Raw genomic sequence first — 18,351 nt, forward strand, 5'->3', positions numbered from 1 at the left:
GGGTGACTAAACGCGATAGGTTGTGAGTTCGATTCTCACTCGAGGTGTTAACAGTAGGTTCCCGGGTTTCTTTTGTCTACCTTGCTGGCTAACAGCGCCTCTTTTCTCGACTCTTGGTAAACGATGGTTTAAAAATTTTAATTAGTCAAAAGTTGCTAGTAAAAACCTGATTAAGTAAAATTACTCAAAATCAGGTTTTTACTTATTGTACATATATATTGTATGTACCTACATATATGTAAATTTTATATTTCTTTGTTATATTCTTAGGTCGTATGTGAATTTGAAAAGTTATAATTAATTTTCTCTCCAGTTAATTAAACACTTAATAAGGTAGGGTAAGCAGAACGAACCTAGTGTTAAGATATACCTACTTTCCTCCTAATATTCGAGACAGAAAGCGGAGAGCAAAACTCATTCCAATACACAAAAGGTTATCACCGTCGTCTTATTATTGCTACCAAGAAAAGAAGAAGAAGAAGAGAGCAAGAAAATAAAAATAATTAATGAATTATTTTCAAATCCCACTCCAGATTTAACCCTCACCCACGATTAAGACTTCACTTAAAACATGTGTGTGTTTAAACAAAAATTAATAAAAAAAAATCCAAAGAATTATTTCATTTAATTCAAACCACCCAAAAATAAAAATCAGTTAAACAAACTGTAAGAAACAAAAATCTTCTTAAAAATAATTCCAAACTTCAGGTGAGCACAGATAAGCAAAAGCAATTACACTTTACTTAAATGTATTTTTTGTAGACGAAACGTATCTCACATTTCCACAATAAAACCTAGTATTACGTTGTAAAAAGAAAATGAAAGGATTACTCTGTGCAGTCCAGAACAAAAAGCTGCCATTAAAACAGCCACATGTAGTGATAATTACAGATTAAAAGTACCACAGAGGCTACATTTAAATCACTTTGGCGTGGGTTTAAGCCTATATTTAAATTGACCTTTTTTAAGTCTTTTACTTCTTGGCTTTTTTTTTGTTTTATTTTTATGGAGTAAATGAACTTTTTAGTAACGGTTACTTGGTTAGAGGGTATATAACAAAGAAATAAGGAGGTTTATTTCTTAGTCATCGTTAGGGTAGTAAAATAGTATAAAAAAATGTAAATTGGGACTTGTATGCTCATTAGAAGTTTTTATTATACGAGAATTTTTATTGCTAGTTTTTTTTAAAATAACATTGTTTTCTTTTAGTAACATTAAGATAAAAAAAATATCAACTTTTTTGTTTTTTCAGGATACGCAAAGGTAACCTTCCATTAGAACACTCTAATCATAACATAACTCAATTTGTTAGACATTGTGAGTAAAGCAGCGGTACTCAACGTTACTTTATATTGTTAACAGAACGACGAAAAAAATAATTCATTCCGTCCACCAAAAATTTAATAAAATAATATATAATTTCTTAACTAATCAACTAGCTTTCGAAATATAATAGCAAACAGCATCTCAGCTTTAATAAATACAAAATCGATATTTCCTATTACTACTAGAATGAACACAAACATCGTCTTATTTACCTAAACAAATTCCCTTTAACAAATCAACCAGTAATTACTGAAAACCTCCGCTAATGATCTCTTTTTATTTCTGTTTTTGACAGAACTTTACCAAATACCATCGTCCTTGAGACTTGAAATTTTTAAGACTGACGTCTAATTACCCTGGCAAGGGTATACACTTGTCACTTGTTTCGGTATTCTGTCTAATTAGACTTCTTTGTTGTCTTCTAATTTTGCGTTTCTTTTGGAGTTTAGATGCAAAATGCTTATATATAATATTTGACAAGCTAACTCTGAGAAGATATACCGTGGCGTTGGGTTCCGCCACTCAACACGCGATGCCTCCATAATTTGGTGGAAACGAGGTTTCCTCTACCTACCCTGAACATCGGCTCTATAAAAAATCCATACCTATATTATAAATTCGAAAGTAACTCTGTCTGTCTGTCTGTCTGTCTTTCACGCGATCAGGGCCAAACCGCTTATTCTATTGTGATAAAATACACATATGGAAAAACTTGAGGGTCTCGGGATGAACATAGGATACTTTTTTTTCTCATATTTGTAATATTTTCGATATATATCAATATATTAAAATATTTATAATTGACATGCAATTTATTCCGCCATGTTTATAATAACCGCCGTTGCTAAGCAACGATTTGCAAAGTTTGTTGTTAGAAAACGTCACCCAAAATGAGCTTGCTTAACGCATCTTTCTATTGACAACTGAAAATAATTTCATAAATATATTTAATAAATATTCGTATAGTTCAAGCGGGCGTAGCCGCGTTCGGGTCCACTAGTATAATTATATAATTAAAAGTAAACAAAAACGAATTGATACTACCGAAACAAATGACTTAATTTCACATATTAATAACACAAAAGGCTGTTTAAAATCTGAAAATGAAGTAGAAACGTGATCTTTTCCACCATTATGAGCGCAATAAGGCAAACTAATGACTGTCGTTCAATAGAGCGATTGGCTGATCGGACGTTTAATCTTAATGTGTCCTCGTTTTTTTTTGTATGTACGGTTAATTTATTTAAAAATTGTTTCGGATTTTAATTAATTTCTTGTCCATGTCTATGTCTTTTTATATGGCCTCCAGAAATCGGTGGAAAGTGGAGACATTTCCAGTGTCTTAATGAGAACGGAGTGCCTTAGCACTAGGCATCCAGGTTTCTTCTGCCTACCCTGCTATGTGCGTGCTCTCTGTTTGTGCAAAAATTGTGCTGAGTTGCGGAAGTCAACGTTGCGTTTTATTTAGCCAGAGAAATGAAATGAAAATAATTCTTTCTCGAGCGTGGACTGAACTCACAACCATAGCGTTTTCAATCAGATACTATCACCACTTTACATAGTATTATTTAGTGTACCTGTAACTAAAAAAGACTTTCTGCAAATGTGAAACATTTTAATTTTTATCAATAGAACAAAGTAACTTTGTGAATGGTATAAAATTGCAGGATTTCCATTTGTTTTTACTTCAAAAATATATATGTACGTAAAAAACTAAAATACCCATTCAACAGTATAGAGTTTTTCTATATATTTAAAAGTAAACAACTAATATTGGCTGTATTGGTTTTTTTTTCTAATTTAGCTCACAGGCGTTGCTCACAGAATTGACTATTTTCTGTAATCACTGCTGAGGTTTCAGCGTCTAACCGAAACATTGATTAAAATTTTGTTTTCATTAATGAAGTTGAGACCGTCGTAGTGCAGTCGTCGGTTGCGACTGTAAGCTCAATGGATGTGGACTCGATTCCCATTCGGTGAAATGATTTTTTTAATATTTTAATTGCTTTGACACCAAAGCGCAGCGAAAGTTCTACAATGATTTTTGGTTTACTTTAGCTGTAACTTTAGTAATAATAAGAGGAGTTTCCTGCAGGAAAAAACATAAAGCTGTTTATGCCCGTATAGTAACACAGAGATCACTTTTAAGAGCGATATTGAGATGCTATTTTCATTCATAGATTAAGCATCTAAAGACCGATCTTAGAGTTGAGAGCGGTTTATAAATATGGATATTTATGTGTCGAGGAGAAAAAGTGTATGTTCTGTGTATTTCTAAGTGCAAAAGAATTTTCTTATTTATTCCAATTTATTATTTTTATTTATAAGTATCGTTTCCTATACACAGAAAATCAAAATTTTATATTATAGGACTGACAAGTAAAAATCAACATTTTCTCCAGAAAACATTCGTTTGATTAGTTCCTATTTACCTATATTTGTTAGACATAAATACTAGCAGTATTCGAACTTTTTTAAAAATTAAAGTAAAAATAGAAATTTAATTATCTCTTTTGTATGAACATAACGGAAAAGTTACGTTAGGTAAAAAGTTATTTCGTGAAATGTCAGCTTGAATCCGACAATAACAATAAACAAAGAACAGATTTTTTTGTATTTCTCTTTAGATTACGCTTCTTTATTTTTTCATCACTCCAAAATAGGCGAGAAACTAGTGTTAACACACAATTAGTGTTAATAACATTCTATGTTAAACGACGTAACTTAACGTCGCGTTTTGATTTATTAAAGTAGGGAAATAATAATAATAATAATAATAGGGAAATAGTTTATGTATGAATATATATTACCTAATCCTAATATATGCGAAACATTTATGTAGAGTTACTATTAAAAATCATTACAAAGAAATGTTTTTACCACATGCCAAAAAAGATACAATATTTAGTGTTTTTCAATATCATTTACATATATATACTATCTTACTAAGAAATTACAATATTTGTAGGAAAATTTTATGTTACAAACGCTCGTAGCGGTATTCGTAGCTCCGACGTAGCTTGGTTCACTAGATTGCTTCGACGTGATATCTAAGCAAATGTGGTTTCAAATTTCGATTCCTACTCTAAATATTTTTATAGAATGATTTACATAACTCCTAAATTATAAACGACACTACAAAACATTAGGGTAATTTTCATAAATTACATTGCTTAAATTTCAACATTTTAAGCATAATCTATCCCCCCAAATAAGTATTAAGCAATACACTACACTACCCCGTCGAAAGCCATTGTGAGCGATACAGCGTCTGATTACAAACACGAAGGTGGTTGGTTCGATTTCTATTCGGGGGAACGTACGGGATGTCTTAGCATTTGATTGACCGAATCAAGTTCTGACCTACTACGAGTATATGCGGAATACAGCGATAGCTATTAGACCACCTATAAATAATGCAACTTTGCCAAATTCGATTCCCAATCTTTGTGTTTCTTCGACATATTACCGACGCTTCTATTAAAAGTTAGCAAAACGTTCATCAGATTTTGGCTGAGGTGCGCAGAACTACTGTAATAATCGCTTCAACTTCACTAACAGCGGAACTTCGGAAGGCACACTAATATTTTGGAAGCCTTACGGTTGGTTGTTCATACTTCCAATGAATTTATTTGTTCGTAAACTCCATAATCACCAACTTTCGCGAACAACACGAGTTTAATTAAGAATGTTTGGTAATAATTATATTTACTTTATGAATGCGGGTCATACACAACGATTGTAGATTAAATTTTCTCTTGTAAAGGCAACAACTTTATTTTTCATTTCATACAAATTTTTTTGGCCTATTACCGAATATAATTCGTTCAATGTTAATATTTTCTGCGTTGTTCTATAGCAATCAATTTTGTGTATCTATTTAGAAAACCGATGAAAGACTTAGTTCTTTCGTGCAGCATATACTTTCTATTTTAGCGTCACGCGTTTGCTTCATTCACAGTCATCAACCTCTTCATTCACTTCCTCCAGGGAGTCCTCATGCTTTTTATATTATATTCTTCCTCGAATGTTAATCAAACCCACGACCTGTAGAGTTACTACACCACGACTGGCCTCTAACCAAAAATACATTCTATTGGAAAAATAATCAATAGTCCAATAAATTAACCAATATAACTAAATAAGCTTATATCGATAAAAATTTATGCGAAATTACACGAAGCATATCTGGAATCCAGGGTCCATAAATTTTATTAAAAATTACCAATTTGGCCGGATAATTTTTGGGCGTCCCAATTCAATTTGCTGGGAAGAAAAATCGATGTTATTTTTTAAGTGACAAAATTACTCTCGTTAAAAATATTCGCGGTTAAAATTTTCACTCTCATTTAACATATTTGTTAATTTAAAATGAAAATTGACCATTTCTTGTAACTGTTGAATATTTTGTACAAAAATTATTATTAATAAAAGATAATAATATTCATTGGCACATACATGTAACCTCACAGTTTTGATTTCTTTTACTACATACATGTGTAATGAATATATTATATAAATTTAATCTATTGTTTTAAATATAAAAAGAATAGAATTTATTAAAACCGACTAAATCGTGAAAAAGTTTAGAAACTAATCTATAAAAAGAATAGATACATAGAAAGATAAAGCACTATCGTACCAGTTACAGTACAGTCTTTATGTATGTGAATAAAATATATATATATTATGTTAATATCATTGCATGTGCCTTCAGAAATCGGCGGAAAGTAAGGAACGGGAGTGTCTTAATGAAAGTGTCTTCCTTACTTGGTTCCCAGATTCCCATCTACCTACCCTGGTGTGTGCAAAATATAGCATGAAGTTAAAAAAAATATAATTTATGTATCATCGCGCATATGCCAGAAAAAAAAAGTTAGATAGACTTATTAAAGAAAATCCCTTCGAATAAGAAACAAATCTACAACCAACGCAACTACAACTAAGTACATATTTACTCCTGATTGGCGTCCACTACATATCGTCCACAAAAAAACTCACAAAATTACCATCAAAAGAAATAAAAATAAATATCTCCAAAAACATAAAAACCCAAACAAAAACAATCAAAACATTTTAAAGCACTTTATAACTTCACAAAAAGTATATAGCAATTACTAGTTTCACTAACTCCATTGTGTACCTGAAGCGCTGCCTTTGTGATACAAACTTGCACTGGTGCATACACCTGGCCACAGATATTTTGCAATTCGTTGTAGTCAATAGATGAAAACAAAGAGATATTAGACTGGCACAAAATTTTTGGATTTAATTAGATTTTGGCATCGGAGTGATTTTGTATTGAGCATTAAATACAGGATAATAGCTATATTTTTCAGCTTCATGCTGTATCCCGCATGTAGCAGGGTAAACAGAGGGAGTCTAGTGTTCAGACACTCCACTTGCCACTTTCCGTTGAATTCTGGACACTTTTATTACGTGTTGAGTGGCGGAACACAACGCCGCGCTTTGCCTTGAAGCATGGCTGATGTGTTTCCAGAGTGAAAAAATGAAAGTATTAATTATTTAATTTCCTAGAAAGGGAATCGAACCCACATTCTATCGCGTTTACATTCACACGCTTGTGCCCCTGCACCACCACTGGCCTTAATAGCTATAAATATTTTAAACGTAACGTTGAATTCCTCCACTCAATACCCATGACCCCTGAGGAAAAGCCTACCACTCCACAAGCAATGTCTTAAAAACTGGGCGGAAAGTGGAGGGTGGAGTGTTTTAACACCATTTGCTTTTCTTGCAGATAGCTGCAACCGATTATTTTCTTTTAAATTTGGACCTATGAATACAACAAGAATGAAAAAATATATAAATCATAGAGTAAGCATCTATCTTCGTTAACGTCGACGACTGTCACATTATAAACAAACATGAACAACTTTTACTCACATTATAACTTTTCACAGTACTCGTACGCCATCTGCAAATGGAGCTATAAATTTTCAGCTATAAAATACACGTAAGGAAATTTATTTGGATTCAATATTATATGAAATTTAATCAATTTTGACTTTGAAATTATGTATTTAATTAAACAAATTGGGGTTTTTGAATGTATGCTTATTTATAATTAATTTGTAGTATTGTAGCAAGATTGTAGCTGTTAAATATGTACCTTAGATATTGTATTGATGTTTTAAAATCTTCGTCTTTTTTTATATTTTGTCTTTTAAAATCTTTACACCTCTTCATAAAACCGGAATTTGAGCTTTGATCTTTCAATCAGTAAGTTACAGACGCCGTGATGCAGCACCACCACTCATGAAGTAAGATAAAATAAGCTATTAATTATGTAACTTTAATAATAATTCATTTATTTATACATGAAATATTTATTTACATTTATATTTTTATTTCTTCGCTCTGGTGTCGAGACGAACCGCAGCGTTAAGTTTCGCCACTCAACACGCAATGCGTCCAGAATTCGGAGGAAAGTGGGACACGGAGTGTCTTAACACTAGATTCTCTCTGCCTACCCTGCTGTGTGCGTTTAGCTGATTTATTTATTTAGTTATTTTTATTTTCCATATATCTTAGTATTTCTTTTTCCAGAAAATATAGGTAAACAACAAGTAAGTTTAACAAAATATAGTAACCGTTTGGTAAGTTTATTATTAGGTAAGGGAGCACGTGCGCTCAGCGTTGCGTGTTCGTACGCCGTAATCCTATTCACTAGCATTTTTCTCTTCAAACATATATGAGTAAGCCTTCAACGGCTTACATATGTTCAGGTCATTAATTAATTATATTAATTTACTTTTTGAGTAAGTAGGTGAGTATTAAATTACTTAATTAATATTTTTTCATAATAAACTAGTATAATATTTTCTATATTATACCAAGTTATTATATTTTTTACATAAGTCATGATATAACATAATTTAACACTTATAGCAGTATACGCTCGTATTATTACTAAGAAAAAACCGAATCCACGTCAGTCAGAAACGGAATGTTTTAACACTAAGTGTAGGTTTCCCGCAGAACAGGGTACACAAACTATATTTATAGTGTTAAAAGGCTCCGTTCCCCACTTCCCAAAGAATTTCTAAGACATTGTAGGAGATTGTAAAAGGCAAAACTTGCTGCCTTCGTCTACAATACTTTGTATAGAAACGTCTACGCCGAGGAAATTAAAATGAATTAAATATAATCATTCCGCTCCAACTGGGAACTGAATCCACAACCGTTGTCGCATTTATAATCAAACGCTGTTCTATTAAACCACTATATTTAAAATTATACTGAGGCCATTGTGTCGCAAGGACATAAGCGTGCAACTATAAACGACGGTCGTGAGTTCGATTCCCACTCCGAGAATCAAATATGAAATATTTTCAATTCTTCGTTGTAACGATTCAAAGCGGGCCGTTGAGTTCTACTACTTAACATTCAATATCTCAACACTTCGGAAGAAAGTGGGGAAAGAAATGTCTTAAATGAACGGAATGTCTTAAAAATACTCATCTTAAATCCTCTTACATACATTAATACTTAAAAACTAGTTTTAATTTTTTATGAAAATTGATCCATCACTATCACCATATTATTACGTCAAAAGTAAACAAACGTGAAAATGACGTTATTAATATAACAGTTTCACACAATTTTTAACCATCATCAAATTTATTTTTTGTCGAATCACGGTTATTTTTTTGTGAAAATGATTCCCTTCAATGGTTAAAGGCGAAAACTGCTTACCCCGACCCTTTTAGATTTAGGGTAAGTTGCCATATTTTCGTGAAGCTATTATATAGGATATAGATAGGATTATAGTTTGTTACGGACATTTAAATAATGGATGAAGCAATTTTTGCCTACTTTCTAACACGGCACATTTATGTAACATAAAAGTATCATTTTTAATACATTTTTTTTTGGTTTTTGGCATATAGATGAGAAGGCAAAGAGAACCAAGTGTTAAGACACTTCTTTTTCGTCTCCTACCCGAACTCGACCCCAATGACACAAATGATTCCATCCCTCGAATGGAATCGAACTCACAATACCCACCCCTACAATAGCCTTATTAGAAATATAATAAATAATAATAACCGAGAGAAAAAAATATTAAATATAGTTAAGCTTAAATTTTACCTTACGTTCGCAATATTATACTTGTATTACTTGTTATATGCATTCCTAATGTAACAAAATCAAACCAAGATCAAAGATCCTGGCGTAATACTTTTTCAATTTGTTCTCGGGAATGTTTGCTTGTAATGGAAGGTCAAAATAATAGGCTTCAGAAATTCTATTTCCTTTTCTTTGAATTTTGGATGTTGTTTCTCATCTAAAAGAATGGTAGCTTATAAGATTGTCTTAGCATTTAAGTTAATTAATTAAAAACAATACTGGTAACTAAATTGTGATGAAAAATCCTGCGATAATCACTTTTTTACTATTTTCACTGACGATGATGATGTATTTGATTGTATAATTAAGAACATTCAGCACATTCCTTACCTCACGCTATCAAAATGTAACACTCTTTTATTATTTACAAAATTGGTACCGTGATAAAAACGCGAAGATTTATTAATTAAGGTGTAAAATTATAAACAAATAATATAAGCTTTTAAAAAAGTTTATTTTTTTATAAAATATTTGTAATAATCTCATTCACTTTTTAAATATGACAGGGAAACCATATGACTCAGAATAAATGGCAGTAATTAATATAATTTATGATAGACTAAGCCAATAAAAGAAAGCAATGAACTCTGTAGGATTTAAAGTATATCTATATAGAATGACAGGCAAACAGCACACAGAAAAAAGTACTGGACATAGAAAGTTTACGAAGTGTAAGGTAACAATTACAGATACTTTCTTGAATAATTTCTTTAAAAAAAATCTGCGGAAACAGGTAGAAACAACCGAATGTAGCAGGGTACGCAGAGGGAACCTAGTGTTAATTCACTCCGGTGTTGCATTTTCCACCAAATATTCAAGGCATTGCGTGTTGAGTTGCTGAAATCGCCGCGCTTTTATCTTATTCCCCTGAAAAAGAATCGAACCCATAACCATCGCGTTACAGTCACACGCTTGTGCCCCAGCGTCACGACGGCCATCCCAAATTTTCCATTTTACATTTTAAAGTCCATACAAGCAAAATTTGTGATAACAAATAGTTTGGTTAGATTAGTAAATTGAATACCAAATAGATTATTCTATAGAACAAAATGTATACCATCGATGGGTATAATAAAAATCTTCTTAAAAATATAAAAAAATAGCTTACGAGCTCATGTCACGAGCCCTGGGACCGAATGGGCCGTAATACAGAGTATACGAGTAATGTATAAGTCATGTAAAGATAACACATGTCGCCTTAAGGATTCAAACACAAAAATTGTGATTTACGATCGCGCGTAATTCATATGTCTTGACAACTTTTGTGCAAAATATATTGTGGCATACTCATACGTACTTACTTAACTTTTTGTAAATGGTTTGTTTTGTTAAATATTTTCAGTTGGTATAAAGTCAGTTTAGTTAATATGTACAACTACGAGGCTGATGGTGGTTGTGGGTTGCAATTCCGTTTGGGGAAAGAGTTATGATGTCGTTTTCAACCGCGGTCGGTAAGGAAGGGAGTGTCTTATAATTAGGTTCCATTGTCGACGTGAAACCAAGCGTGTAGCTTTAAAAAGTTATACTAGATATCATTAGTACTTAGCTGCTTTTGGACATGGGTTCGAGTCCCAATACGTTCAAATTTATTTCTTTTTAAATAAATTTAAGTAATATTTTTACACGGAGTTTCAATAGGTTTTTAATCTTAAGTGATAACTACAGAATATTTGCTTTAAAAGATGAGGATACGAGTTCATACACCACAATACCAAGGCTCGTATTCATAAATAGTTTCCAAGTCTGAGATCGACCTTGAGATGTCATTTTCATTCATAGACACATAATTTACGAATGAAAATAGCATCTCAAGATCGATCTCAAATTCAGGTTTATAAATAAGAGCCTAAGAGATAAATAAACTGTAATATTCACAAGAAAGACGTCTCGGTGTTATATTTATTTAATATTAAAAATTTCATTTACTTCTAAATAATTTTGTTTAAAATCTTGGAAAAACAAATATCCTTTCACGTATGGAAACCTTAATTAAAATGTAACTATATACCACATATATAGTAGTATCAACTGTTAATCTAAAACGTACCCTTCTCACAGGCCTAAAAAGGCCAGTTAAACTATCGTTTATGAAAATAACCCTCGAGGGGCGAGACCTATCCAAATTAATTAGGCGGATGCTTAATGGAATCTATGAATATAAAAGATTTTTCCTAATTCAACCAATTAGAATATCTTACGGAACATCCCTTGAGTTTTAAGGTAATTTAATGTAGAATAGAGGCCGTCCAGGTCCAGGGGCATAAGGATGTGACTGTAACGTGACAGTTGTGGGTTCGATCCCTAGCCGAGGGACTGAATTATTATTTTAATTTCTTCGCTATGGCACCACGGCCAAAAAAACTCGGCGTTATATGCTGCCACTCAACATGCAATGTCTAGAAAAAATCTATGGAATTTGGGGATCGGAGTGACTTAACATTGGGTTCCCTATGCATACCCTGCTGTATACGGGATACGGGATAGTCATACTATAAAAGCGATGGATGTGGGTTCGATTCCCACACTTTTAATTATGGGGGAATGACACTAAATGATGTAAATTATTTTCTTTTCTCCGTCTGGTAGACAAGAAAATTAGGCGGCCTCTGCCTACCCTGATATGTGGAAACATGCTAACTCTATTTTTATTCTTTATATACTTTACAAGTAATTAAACTTAATATATTAAAAATATGAATATATTTTTTACTCAATATAAATATACATCAACGTTGTAGAGCCTCTACGAAGATCGTAATAAGTCATATTAATTTATACAACCATCGCATAAATTTATATAAAAATGTAAATAATACTAAAACTGAAGCCCAATTTAGTGCCATTAATTATTTAATTAAATCAATATAAAAGGAATGTATATACAGTCCTTGCAGAAAGTGGAGAACATGGGCACTGCATAAGAAATACAATTACAATATTTAAAACTTCTATTGATTAATAGCGTGATGGCAATTATATAATATAGTATACGATTTCCACACTTTAAAACAAGATAAAATTGTAGAATATAATTTATATACTAAAAAATAATTATTATTATGAGTGGAAAAAAATATTATAAAGCTTAGGCACGAAAAAATTTTATAAAGAAGAAATATATTTTTCATATTATTATAAAATATAAAAATAGTACACAACGTTCGTCAAATAATACTCAGGAAACAACTTAGGTATATAAAAAACATACGCAAATAAAAAATATATTAATAATGTAGGTCACCCAGTTGCTAACAGCTTGAATGAAATATAAAATTATACAAGAAGTAACGGTAGGATAATGAATTGGTACGTAATTGGAGAATTAAATTATGTTTTTGTATTTATCTGAATAAAGACAATAAAAATAAATCAATTAAATAAGTTACACCACTTTCATATTCACTGAAAAACTGACTTATTAATCTATAATTTCTCTCAATAAGTTTCTCATTACGAAATGTTTCTATAAAAAAATACGTTGACAACTTTTTACAACTGATATTTATTATTTGAATTTTGTGAAAATCTTGTAACTTCAAAACTTTAAGAATTCTTTTATATAAATATCAATTAAACTATCACAACTCCTAAAATCTACTAACCTGAAATATAATCCAATAATGCCTTCAAGAACACACATACGAACATATATTTTCAAAAACAATTTGTTCACAAAATAAATACACGTTCATTTCACATTCACAGACGTAATTATACTGCTACGGCCGGCACGTCCACCCTCTACGGCGGCTCTACGCAAACTGCGGGTAAAATGCACGGAGCCAACTTCGTGTGTAATCGGAAAACCTCGGCTGCATAGTGTACAAAGCCTCATAATTGAGTTGTGAACAAAAGTTTCTTCATAGTTCTTTAAAGGAGTTATTTGAAATATTTTCATTTTTTAATGTCGGATTTAGTTTGGCCTTTTATAGCTATAAGGCGGAAACGGAAAAGAAATTGAACATAAATTTTGAAGTTATATACATATATTAAACCTATTTTTTCTCAATTAAGAATGATTTTCACATGTTCAAACTTTTTACACCTAGCCGGTTAGACCGACAAACATTGTGTTTTAAGTGGCGGAATTTAACGCCGCCTTGTATCTGCCAGGGCAAGGATATGACTGAATATTTTAAATATAATAATAACTAATCCTTTAAATATAATCCTAAACGACAACAATCGTATCTAGTAATAGCACTACTGTATATATAATCATAGTCTATCTGTACAATATAATAGCCATATTTGAAATTAGCATTTGTAGTAACAAAATGCCCGGGGCAAATGCCAAGCGGAATTATGCAACATTCGTTATTAACGCAACGGTTTTGGGATTCGATCTCTACTCAAAGAAGTGAAATATTTTTATAAATTTATATTTTCATTTCTTCGCTCTGGCACCAAGGCACAAGCTTGGCGTTGAGTTACGCCACTCAACGCGCAATGCCTCGGAAAATTGGGTGGAAAATTGGGAACGTAGTGTCTTAACACTAGGTTTCTTCTAGCTATCCTGCTGTGTGTTTTTTTTATTTTATTAAGTTTAAGTAAGTCGACCTCACTGCGGTCCTCATATTACCTTGTCACATAAAACAATAGGACCAGCACTATCGGCTTAAACACGAATGAACTTTAAATAGCTATCTCCTTACTTACTGCGTATAATAAAATGTCATCTACTTTAAGTCTAGGACTAGCTTGTTCATTTTTTATAATGTCTGTCACAATAAAAATGTTCTAGGTTTTTTTATAATAATAAGTTGTAGAAAAATGTGTTTTTCTGAGAAATATTTTTTTCTTATTGTGTCTTTTTGCTTTTGTAAACATAAACGTGAACAGAAATACTTAGAGACAATAGATCTGTTAAATTAAAAAACCTCTAGTATCTTAAGGAGATTACTATATAACTAAACATATGCAGTCGTGGTGGAATGGCGTGCAACTATAGACGTAAAACCTTATAGGTTTGATTCCCATTCGAGAAAATAGAAAATAAAAATTTGCACTTCCTGGCTTTTGTAATGAACCAAAGAACGGCGTTGTGCTCATTTTGCCCTAATATGTGCGAAATATAACGTGAAACAAAAAAAAGTTGCTTCGAATTTCACTAAAGAATTCTTCAGAAAAAATCAGCGTAACATTTAAACATAGATCGTCAGTCAATTAACCTTAACCTAATATTTATATGTAGCATTTACTTCCGCAAGTTCACACTCAATGTATCGAAAATTGGGCAAAAAGTGGGGAACAGAGTGTTACTAGGTTCCTCTGCCTACCCTGCTATAAGCGGAATACAGCGTAAAACAAAAAAATATTAACTCATGCCACCCACAATTATTTCCAACCCAACCAACCTTTCCGCGTGAACACCAGCACTAAGTAGCAATCAAAAATTTCAGTCATGTTTGAATCTAATAAAAACGTACCTAAAACACACCGCAATAACTTTATCAAATTTGCTTTTTGTCGCTGTATTTTTGTTAGAGCGTTCCTTGTAATGGCTTCAGGCGAAATTGCTTCGCACTGAATTCTCCGAATTTAGGAGAAAAAAACTCATTCGACATTTGACGAATAAGAAAAATGGAGGGCGGTCGGTTCGTGAGTAGGATTACTTGTAAAAACGATAAATTAACATTTGTATTGTGCTCTCGTTGCGTGGATTTGGCAATTTAAAAAGGATTTGTGTAATATTATGCTTGAAACGGTGAAAGTCATTTCCCATTTCACCGTTGAAAGTGGAAATGTATTAATGGTTCGTTACTGAGCGAGGCGAACGCGAATCGAGAAAAGTCTAAACAATTTTTTTTCTTTTGAATTCTTATCAAAGAAACAAGCCTAACTAATCTTAAATATAAGTATGAAAATGAAAAAAAATTCTTAAATAATATTTAATTCTTATGTTATAAATTACGCGTCACCTTGTCGCTTGACGTAGGAATACACAACGAAGAAATGAATTGAAATATATATTTTTTAGCTTTCACATTTTATCCTGCATACAGCAGGGTTGACTGAGGACATCTGGGAATCTAGTATTAAGACAATCCGGTTAAAAAAACAGAGAACAGAAGTAGTTCTCCACTTTCTGCCGCTTGCTTAGCAACGCACGCTTTTTCGACGTAGCAGGCTAAACTAAGGGCAGGCAGGCGAATCTAATGCAAATAAAATATATTTTATTTCCTCGAGTGGGGATTGAACCTACAACCCTCGCGTTACAGTCACAACCTTGTGCCGTTACGCCACGACTGCCTCTAGTAGTATATATGTATATAGTAGTATAATACCTGTCTATAATAAATATATATCTCAGTGTATTTAGAAGGCAGAGCGTTTAGCGGCACGCCGCAGGTGAATGCAGTTCCAAAATAAACTTCCGTAATTAGACCGATACGTGGAATTTGTTTTAGTTCATTTCTATATCTATAAATACTTGTAAAATAGAGTAAGATATTACAACACTATTGATGCTCTGATCTGGTTTGTCTGCGTAAGTTATCATTGTGGATCTCGGTTTTTGTTTGTTAACACGAATTTTCCAGTGAGTAAAGAAAGAAAAAGACTCTAGTCTTCTTTCTTGACGTAACCCAACGCAGCACTTTAACTCTTGCATTAAATTATCTAAAACTTTAGTTTTTTATTAAAAGTTATTGTCTTTAAAATGATAATGTTATTAAAACACAAAAGTAATTCATATTAGTAAGTAAAAAATCGTGTATTTATAGCGGGCGAAGCCGCGAGCGGGCCGCTAGTCTAAAATGAACTAAGGAATAATTTATCAATCACCTTCTTTTTTACAACAAAAATACGTATAAATATAACAATTCTTTTGTTATACAAGATATTACAAAAAAACAACATAAAACTAGATCAGAAATCTCCTGTTGGCAGTGAATTTTGTTGGTGGCTGTGCACCTAAATTTATTGCAACAATTTATAGACGGATTTTTCGGTCAACCTTTTGTTTCAGTTCAATAAACATTAATCTATGTTATCCGACCGTTGTAAATACTACGCACCAACGGGGCTGCGTTTAGTGAAACTAGAAGATTGTACGTGTTTATTAAGAAATAGCACATAAGAATCATTTGAAATTATTTTATTTTCGTATGAAGGCAAAGATAACACGTAAATGCAAATATCTACTGTGTTATCTTTATAAATTAAATTATATATCCATTTTAAGCATTTTTTAGCTTCATGGTATGACTTGACTTTAAATTCCACTTTCTACGTCTAATCTTCGAGACATTATACATGTATTAAAGAAAACTACGAAATAAAAATATTTTTAATCATTGACACTGTGCTACAGTGACGCTACTGCCTCAATTAATAAGAACACAAAAACAATACAATTAAACAATTAATTTTATAAGTGTTGTGTGCGCGACGAACCCACAAAACAACCAGGCTACTAAATAAGTTGTTATTAGCGTAACGCCACGGTTGTGGATTCAATTCCCACTCGAGGGAACGAATTAATATTTTAATTGCTTCACTCTAGCACGAAGGCAAAAGCCTGGCGTTGAATTTCGCCACTCAACAATCAATGCTTCGGCGGAAAGTGTTTACAACGTACATTCAGGACACGGAGGGTCTTTCCACTAGGTTCTTTTTGCCTACCCTGCTATGCGCGGGATACAGCGTGCAGCTGATAAAGAAGACGATTCACCTTTAGTCCTGCAATTAGCAGCGTAGGAAATTGAACCTTCTACACTTTACGGTGGTAAAGTGGTCAAACTCCAAATATTATGATAATATTAATTAAATCATATTAGTAAAGTTCCCCGTGTAAAAAATGCAGTGCTCATCAACGGTCTCCACTTAATACTTGAAAAGCTTCGCCAAAGTTTCAAGCAGTTTGTGCAACATATTTCAACTAAAGTTTGAAAAGTTATTCCCTGAAATTTAGTCTCCAAAATATAAACTCGAAACTGCTATCATTTTATATACAAAACGACATTTTGATTGCGAATTCGAAATTTTAGAGCAGATCTAATGCAAATATTCATATATTCAGAACTATTTATACACTAACAGTGAAGCCAACGATATAAGGTACAAATTTTAAAGATAATTTTAAGACGTATGCAGGGTCATCTAGACTGTATGTAACATCGCAAACATCAAAGATCATAGAAAACAATTTAAATATAACTATACATAACAAACTATTTTTTTTTCATCTTCATGCTTTTTAGACAGAGGGAGTCTAGTGTAAAGACACTCCGCTCCCCACTTTCCGCTGAGTTCTAGATGCATTGTGTGTTGAGTGGCGGCACTTAACGCCGCACTTTGCTTCGACACATTTCATTTCCTCGAATGGAAGTCAAACCCACAACCTGTCGTGTTTGCAGACACGCGCTTGTGTTTTAAGTACTTCTATAAATAAAATCTAATAAATAACAATGCAAAATATACAAATATATCCATATAACGATAAGCAGTAGAATATTTAAAATAAACAAAACTTACAAAAGAAATTGCCTCAAAACCTCAATAACACTGAAATAAATCACAATCACGCGAAGCACTCATTCATTTCACTCACTTAGATAATACAGAACAAACCGACCTTCCACTCCGAAGGTCCACATATCACTGACTGATTCAGTCGAGAGTACTCGTACTCATACCTTACTTGACTGACTTACGATTGAAGAGAATTGTATGTATATAAGCAATCAACTAATAGTAAGTAAGATATAGTTTGTTGCAACTTAGGAAAGGAGAACCTTATTATATCTTATTAAAACCTTTGTGGCGTTGTGAGTCAGCGCCTAAACAAGGTGGTTGTGGATTCGATCCTCGCTGGGAGAGTAGTTGTTTTTTTTTAGCAAATGAAGCACTGTAGCACTTCAGAAATTA

General features: G+C 32.5%; 1 protein-coding gene across 2 annotated transcripts in view; it reads right to left on the reverse strand.

Annotated features, from left to right (window-relative positions):
* LOC146538047 (cyclic GMP-AMP phosphodiesterase SMPDL3A-like) overlaps positions 1-18,091 on the reverse strand; it is a 64,338-nt gene extending 46,247 nt beyond the window's left edge. The window contains exon 1 of one of the 2 annotated variants that reach the window (XM_085186871.1): positions 17,959-18,091. The gene's annotated coding sequence lies outside the window, so the exon portion shown is untranslated. Of the gene's footprint in view, positions 1-13,082; positions 13,250-17,958 lie in introns of those variants that run through there. The other variant, XM_085186870.1, reaches the window with a different exon arrangement.
* Positions 18,092-18,351: the final 260 nt, after the last annotated feature.

The sequence above is a fragment of the Heliconius melpomene genome, chromosome 6 (assembly GCF_056956725.1).
Source record: "Heliconius melpomene rosina isolate 202511_hmr_F chromosome 6, ASM5695672v1, whole genome shotgun sequence".
Taxonomy (NCBI): domain Eukaryota; kingdom Metazoa; phylum Arthropoda; class Insecta; order Lepidoptera; family Nymphalidae; genus Heliconius; species Heliconius melpomene.